Source organism: Crocodylus porosus, unplaced genomic scaffold (assembly GCF_001723895.1).
Source record: "Crocodylus porosus isolate Cpor-Errol unplaced genomic scaffold, CroPor_comp1, whole genome shotgun sequence".
In the NCBI taxonomy this organism is placed as follows: domain Eukaryota; kingdom Metazoa; phylum Chordata; order Crocodylia; family Crocodylidae; genus Crocodylus; species Crocodylus porosus.
Window position 1 is genome coordinate 5,056,226 of NW_017728932.1, and position 7,447 is coordinate 5,063,672.

The 7,447-nt window shown below is 47.0% G+C and overlaps 1 long non-coding RNA gene across 1 annotated transcript in view; it reads right to left on the reverse strand.

Annotated features, from left to right (window-relative positions):
* LOC109317045 overlaps positions 1-7,447 on the reverse strand; it is a 19,108-nt gene that overhangs the window by 4,023 nt on the left and 7,638 nt on the right. The gene's annotated exons all lie outside the window — the stretch shown is intronic.

A 7,447-nucleotide genomic window follows, 5' to 3' on the forward strand; every position in this document is an offset into this window, starting at 1 on the left:
CCGATTTGTGTATGGGGCAGCGGCAGGCTGCTGCGTGCCGGACTCTGCACTCCTCTGCCATTGCCCTGGGAGCGGTGCGACACCACGTGCCTGCTGCTACCAGGCAGGCAGGGGACACAGTGCACAGCAGGCACATGGCGCCATGTCACTCTGAGGGCAGCGGCAGTAGGGCACAGAGCCCACCTCCACCCCATGCACAAATCTAGGGGGGCATGTACCCACCATGCCTCCACCAGGATGCACGCAGCAGCAGGAGCTCTTGCACATGGCTGGATGAGTTCCTGGGCTCCGAGTATCCTATAACCCACCCCAGGGCCACATTTATCCCTGCCTCTGGCCTACTCCCCCCCTCGCTGTGGGGGCATTGATCTGCCTGCTGTGGTGGGTAGTGCTCCACGTGCACACTGCCTTGCTGCTGCAGGCTGTGGCTGTGTCTGTGCCCCGTTGCAGCAGCCTGGAGCCTGCTTCCTGCGGCCCCACCTGCTGCCCCGCGTTTGCAGGGGGCGAAGCCCTGATAGCTCTGGCTTTTTATCGCCTATGCTGTCATGTTGCCTTCCTGACACTGCAAGCACTGTAGTTGTGTGTGAAAGATTTTATTGAGCATGTTTCAGTGCTAAGCCTGAGCCCTACTGATTATGTTTCAAAATATAACCATTGAAATATTTTCAGTGATTGTACCTTTCTATAATCATTTGAGAAAATGGAGTGTATTGGAGTAGAAGCTTTAGGGTTGTTGGGTGTAGCCATGTTGATCTGAGGACATAGGCAGGCAAGGTTCTTTGGGTAAATGTGGTATCTTTTTATTAGATCAAGTAAATAGTTGGAAGAGTTGATCTTTGCAAGCTTTTGGGCACAAACACCTTTCTTTAGGCACAGGGAAAGCCTGTTGGTGTTGTGTTCTCAATTGTGGAATAGAAGCCAGTATGTAAAATGCAGGGCTGTGAAAATACAAATGCATGGCAGTGAGGATCAGAGGGAATGGGGGACAATAGGTGTGAAGCTGATGCATATGGGGGGAACGTTGAACTGGTGAGGGTATGTAGCCTACCCCCTTCCTGTGTGTGCCCCCTAGACAAGCTGTTTGCGGTTCTGTCAAGTCAGTATCAGCCAATATGGCTCGTTAATAATTGGCCATCCGTATCGGCGCCCCTACATAACACCAGCAGACTCTCCCTGTGCCTGAAGAACGGTATTTGTGCCTGAAAGCTTGCAAAGAGCAGTTTTTTTCCAACTATTTAGTTGGGCTAATAAAAGATACCACATTTACCTGAAGAACCGTGTCTGCCTTAGAGTAGAAGCATCCGTGAGAGGTTTTTTAAACATGGAGCTATTTTGGGTACCGCTCCCAGAAGCTTTGAGTTGATTCTAGCCCTGCTTCTAAGAATAAGGGATAAGCTGGTGCATCTTTCCTCCCCATTTCAGCTGCCATCTGCATGCCAAAAAAAACATAAACGGGCCTCTGTGTAGCTGCCAACCCCTCCCCAAGATCAAGTCTTTGAGTCCACCTGTGCAATGCAGTTATTCGTCACCAGTGCAATGATCTGTGTAACGATGAAAACTCAGAATGGCAGAGAATTGACAGAACTCTGAAAACAAAGCATGAAACCTTAATGTTAAGTCCGGTGGGCTACAGTCTGGGGACCCTGAATATAACTTGTATATCAAAATAAAAACAGGAGAACTAATGCAATTTTGGTAGAAGAGCTGAAGTAGTTACGTACTGTTTAGACTTAGGTTATCTTGCATTTGTCCATGAGATGGGTTTTGGCAGTGCTATATGAAAATATGTAGGCATCAGTCTTCAGTAATTTCAGAATCACTGGGCTCTTGGTTTAGTCGCATCTAGTTGAGAGAAAATTGCACTGAAAAAATAATTGCACCAATATTTATACCTTTCATATATATATGCACTGCTAATGGGTAGCAAACTTTTAAGACGTTGACCATGTATGAAAACCTCATGCATTTTCAAACTAGTTATATATGAGGTATTCCACTCTCTGGGTATGGGGTAATCATAACCTGAAAAGCTTGTATAGAAAATTAATTAATTAAAAAATGCACTAACTGTTAACAGAATCCTGAATCTTTTTTTTTTTTGATACAGTGGAGAAAGACTGCACAGATAGTATTGCACACTTCCATGCTTCATCTGTTGTGGAACTTTTAGCAGCTTAATGAAGTTCTTTTCATCCAGTACTCTGGCCCTAAGTAGTCTTAGGATTCCAGCTTTCTACAGTGAAAGCCGGCATTCGGCACATTACGCTTCATGGATTCTGTTGAGGTAATGCTTTTGCCACTAGGTGTCAGTTAATGCTAACTTAGAATATGGTTAAATGTTTGCTGTTAAAACCATGGGTTTGATGTCTTTGAGTTGTGAGGAATTCCAAACGCAAATATGCACACCATTCCACTTTTATTTCTTTGTAGGTCTTGTCACACGGTATTTCTTAATAGGATCCTATTTAGTAACTTTCACATGTACGTCAATTTGCCATTTGTGAAATAAGTGAAGTCCTCTCACCTTGGATTCGAGTATGTTTTAAGTTTAAACTTAAGAAACGAGCAAAAAAAAAAAAAAAGGGGGGGCCTTTTCAACCAAACAAGGACAGAGTTATAGAATTTATAGAAAATTAGGATTGGAAGAGAGGTCATAGTCTAGTCTAACCTCCTGCTCAAAGAAGCACCATCCCCAACTAGATCATCCCAGCTAAGGTTTTATCTAGCCAGGTCTTAAAAACCTCCAAGGATGGAGATTCCACAACTTCTTTGGGTAACGTGGTCCAGTGTTTTACTACCGTTCTGGTGAGAGTTTCTCCTGATACCTAACCTAAACTTTCCTTGCTGGAACTTGAGACCATTACTCCTTGTTCTGGTATCTGTCGCCACTGAGACGTTCCAAAGAGGGTGAAGCTGGACTGACCTTTCAGGTAGTTGAAGGTTGCTACTAAATACCTTCTCAATTTTTCCCTTCTCCATATTGAATAAGGCCAGTTCCCTCAGCCTCTCCTTAGAAGTCATGTACCCCAGCCCTTTAACCATTTCCGTTGCCCTCCACTGGACTGTCTAATTTTGTCCATGTCCTTTCTGTAGTGGGGGTCCCAAAACTAGACACAGTACTCCAGATGTGGTGTTACCAGTGTCAAATAGAGGAGCTCAGGCACTTCCCTTGGTCTGGTGGCAATGCACGTACCAGTGCAGCCCAATATGCTATTAGCAGCCTTGCCACCAAAGGCACGCTTTTGGCTCCTATTCAGCTTCTTGTCCACTGTAATCTTCGAGGTCCTTCTCTGCAGAGCTGCTGCCCAGCTAGTCAGCCTGTACGTATGCATAGGATTGTTTTGTCCTAAGTGCAGGACCTTGCACTTGTCCTCGTTGAACCTCATGAGATTTGTTTTGGTCCGGTGCTTTAATTTGTCTAGGTCACTCTGAATGAATCCTAGCCTTACCCTCCAACATACCTACTGCTCCCCCCAGCTTTGTGTCATCTGCAGACTTGCTGAGGGTGCACTCCATACCATCTCCCAGGTCATCAGTGAAAATATTGAACAAAACCAGCCCCAGGACCAACCCCTGAGATACTCCATATGATACCAGCTGCCAGCTAGACTTCAAGCCATTGGTTACTACTCTCTGAGCCTGATGATCCAGCCAGTTTTCTGTCTGCTTTGCAGACCATTCATCCAGCCTGTACTTCCTTAGCTTGCTTGCAAGAATGTTGTGAGAGGTCGCATGAAAAGCCTTGCTAAAGTCAAGGTATACCACAACTGTTGGTTTCCCCTTGTCTACAGAGCCAGTCCTCTCGTCATAGGAGGCAATCAGGTTGGTCAGGCGTGACTTGCCCTTGGTGAATCCATGCTGACTGTTCCTAATGACCTTCTTCTCCAAGTGCTTAGAAATGGATTCCCTGCTCCATGGTATTTCCAGGGACTTGGGTGAGACTGACGGGTCTGTAGGTCCCTGGATCCTCCTTCCCTTTCTGAAGATGGGCACTATGGTTGCTGACAAACCTGCTGCTCCCCATTGTAAGTCATGGCACTACACAAGAAGCACCACTGAGTTACAACTGTCCCCAGTATCCAACAGATAGTCACTGTTAGGTCTCAGGGGTTGGGAGATAAGCTGCAGTTTTATAGCCACTGCTTCTTTGCTCTCCCCTAAGGCCTGCCCCATCCCATCTTTCCCCCCTCCAAGCCCCAGGGGAGTGGGGGAAGGGACCAGAGGGAACTTTGTTTTGGGGGTTGCCTAGCCAGCACTGGAGAGTGGGTTGGGTGGATTGGAGTCCAACTTTTCTAAATAGTCCCTAACCTGTTCTTTCATCACTGTTGGCTTCTCACCTGCCCAGACTGCTGCCAGGTGCAGTAGTCTGGGAGCTGACCTTGCCTGTGAAAACTAAAGTGAAAAGGGCAATGGAGTATTTTGGCCATTTCAGCATCCTCTGTCACTAGGTTGCCTCCCCCACCCAGGGAGAGACCTCCATTTTCCCTGATCTTCCTTGTTGTTGCTGATATACTTATAGAAACCTTTCTTGTTACTATTAGTGTTCCTCGCTAGCTGCATCTCCTGTTGCAATTTGGCCTTCTTGATTTCATCCCTGCATGCCAGAACAGTATTCTTGTACTTCTCTTTAGTAGTTTGTCCAAGTTTCCACTTCTAAGCTTCCTTGTCGTGTTTTAGTGTCCTGAAGAGTTTCATTATAAGCCAAGCTGGTTTTCTGCCATACTTGTTTGTCTTCCTGTGCATCAGGATGGCTTGCTCATACATCCTCAGTAAGGTTTCCTTAAAGTACAGCCTGCTCTTCTGGACTTCTGACTGCCCCCCCACCAGACTGGCTTCCCAGAGGATCCTGCCCATCAGTTCCCCAAGTAAGTCAGTCTTCTTTTCTGAAGTCCGGGGTCCTTACTCTGCTGTTCTCCTTCCTTCCTATCCTTAGGCTCCTGAACTCAGTCATCTCGTGGTCACTGCTGCCCAAGCTGCCATCCACTAATACATTCTCCACAATTTTCCCCCTGTTTGAACAACAGGTCAAGAAGAGCACAGCCTCTATGTGGCTGCTCCAGCACTTAAACCAGGTTGCACCAGGACAGCCAGTGTTGTCTCCAACACTCTCCAAAAGCTTCCTGGATTGCCTGTGCAGTGCTGTATTGGCCTCCCAGCAGATGTTAGGGTGATCAAAGTCTGCCATGGGAATCACAGCCTGTGACGGGGTAACTTCTGCTAGTTGTTTGAAGAAAGCCTCATCCATCACTTCCTTCTGGTCTGGTGGTCTATAGTAGATACCTACCACGACATCATCCTTGTTGCTGTCCCATGTTGCTTCTTTAATTTCAAAGGAGTTTGACCCCAGATTCTGGTGAATCAGTATAAGGGAGATAAGTCAACTATCCCAAGAGATTTTAAAGCTCTGGGAGTTGCTGTCTGATAACATGATTCATTGTACAGCTGAAGTTCTGTAGTGAGGGTCCTGGGTTTTATAGCCCAGTTAGCATTGCGAAGAATATAGACAAATCCCAGACCCAAAATAACTGAACAGAGAATAGACGGTGAAAATACTTTATGCTATATCCGAAACTTGTCTTTTTAGCTATTGCAAAAACTTACTGGAAGTTGATGACTTCAAAGCAATAGACTTCATGGTGCCTTTCACATCTATTACCAGATTTTGAAGGAGAAGAGGAAGCATCTAAAGTTACACATCTAAATAAGGGCCTGGATTGCCCAGAGGTGCTGAGCACTGCATTGTCTGGAAGTGTGGGAAGTCACCTAATTAAATGCCTGCCTTCAGACCATTGGGTTTGAGAATTTTAGCCAGTTGATTTAAGGGCATTTGTAGACGACACAAGAATTTCCACTTCCGCCAGTGCAACTGTGTTTGCGTGATCGGGATTTCCTGCCACTCTAAAAGTCTTACCAGTACGTTCAACTAACACTGCTCAGGTGTGTTTTATTTTGCGTTGTTCGCTTGCCTCGCTCCAGTCTATGGATTCGTGTCATGTAACCACATGGATGAGCCTCTTTGTCCACCAGGCAGCGCTTTGAACTAGTGAGATGCGGCAGCCCCGTCTAAGGATGGGTGGGTGGGTGTCACACATTTCTCCTCTTCCTGCTAGCCTGCGCTGGGGCCAGACACATGCCACCACCTGCGTGAGAGAGCCACTGTCTGGCAGGGCTGGAGGCGGGGAGGCTAGAGGCTGCAGGTCAGAAGTGCGGGGCAGCAGCAGGGCTGGGGGGCTGTGGCTTGGCATTGAGGGGCAACAGAATGGGCAAAGAAAGGCAGGGCACCGGCATGTCACTGCTCTCACCTGTGTGATGGGATTACAGTTCCCAGCATCCCCCAGCTGTCTGGGCTTGGTACAGTTTCCTGGGGATCACTTGACCCACCCAGGGATCACCGTCTTGTCTCACAGATTCCACGTGCATAGTGTCCTTTCTCCATCAAGCCAGAGTTTCTTCCAAGGCAAGAGTTTCTTAACGTGTGTGCGCGCACACTTCTTACCAATCGCTCAGGTGCAATAAAACCTTTTTTTGTGAAGGAGTGGAAATGGCCCTCTCTGGGTGGGAGAGGGGGAGGGAGAAAACCCCTCAGCTTCTCCAAAGAGACACAGCTTGGGGGGCCTGGGGAGGTGCTATTAGGTGCTAACTGCCCTCTTTGAAATGTAAAAACTTTTCACTTTGAAATGTAAAAACCAAAAGCAAAGCAAACCCATTCAGTCAGGGTGAGGGGAAGAACCTGTTCCTTCTTGCATTTTTAGTCTACTGGGAGATGCAAGGGATTTTTGCCCCAGTAGGGGCTTTGACCTTTCTTTTTTAATATCCGTGTCATTGGGTGTTGGGTTCAAAGTAATTTTACCTGGAAACTTTTCCCCCAACCCTATTGCCTGTGTCAAAAACTGTTCCTCTGACTGAATCCTCCGCATGGGGCCATCCCTGGGTGGGGATGAGTCGCGGCGACTGCCTTGGGCCCCACGCTTTGGGGGGTCCCATGGTCAGTGCTGTATAGGTCCCACTGTGGCCACCACGTGCCACCCTGCTAAGAGCTGTCAGCTCTGCCCCCTCCCCGCTGGTTCAGGCCACTCGCCAATCCCCCCGGCCCTGCACGCCCCTAGGGACAGCTCTGTCTCCACATTACGTAGGACAAACCTCAGATTATAGCATTTATACCAAACGCACATAATATATTTGTTCTCCTTATCTCCCCCATAAATAGCTCCTTCCTACACTGAAAAAGCTGCCCAAAAACACTGTATGTAACTAAACTAAAACAGAGAGAACTCGCTGATATTTGTTAGTCCTAACACACAGCATTATTACGTTGCAAACTTTATGTTTTAAAACTCCTTTGAATCATTTCCATTTAACTGAATGTTTTGGCTTAACATTATCTACCTACCCTCTCATTACAAAACAATTCCAAAGAAAGAATAGCTAAGGGACAATATGCTGGGAA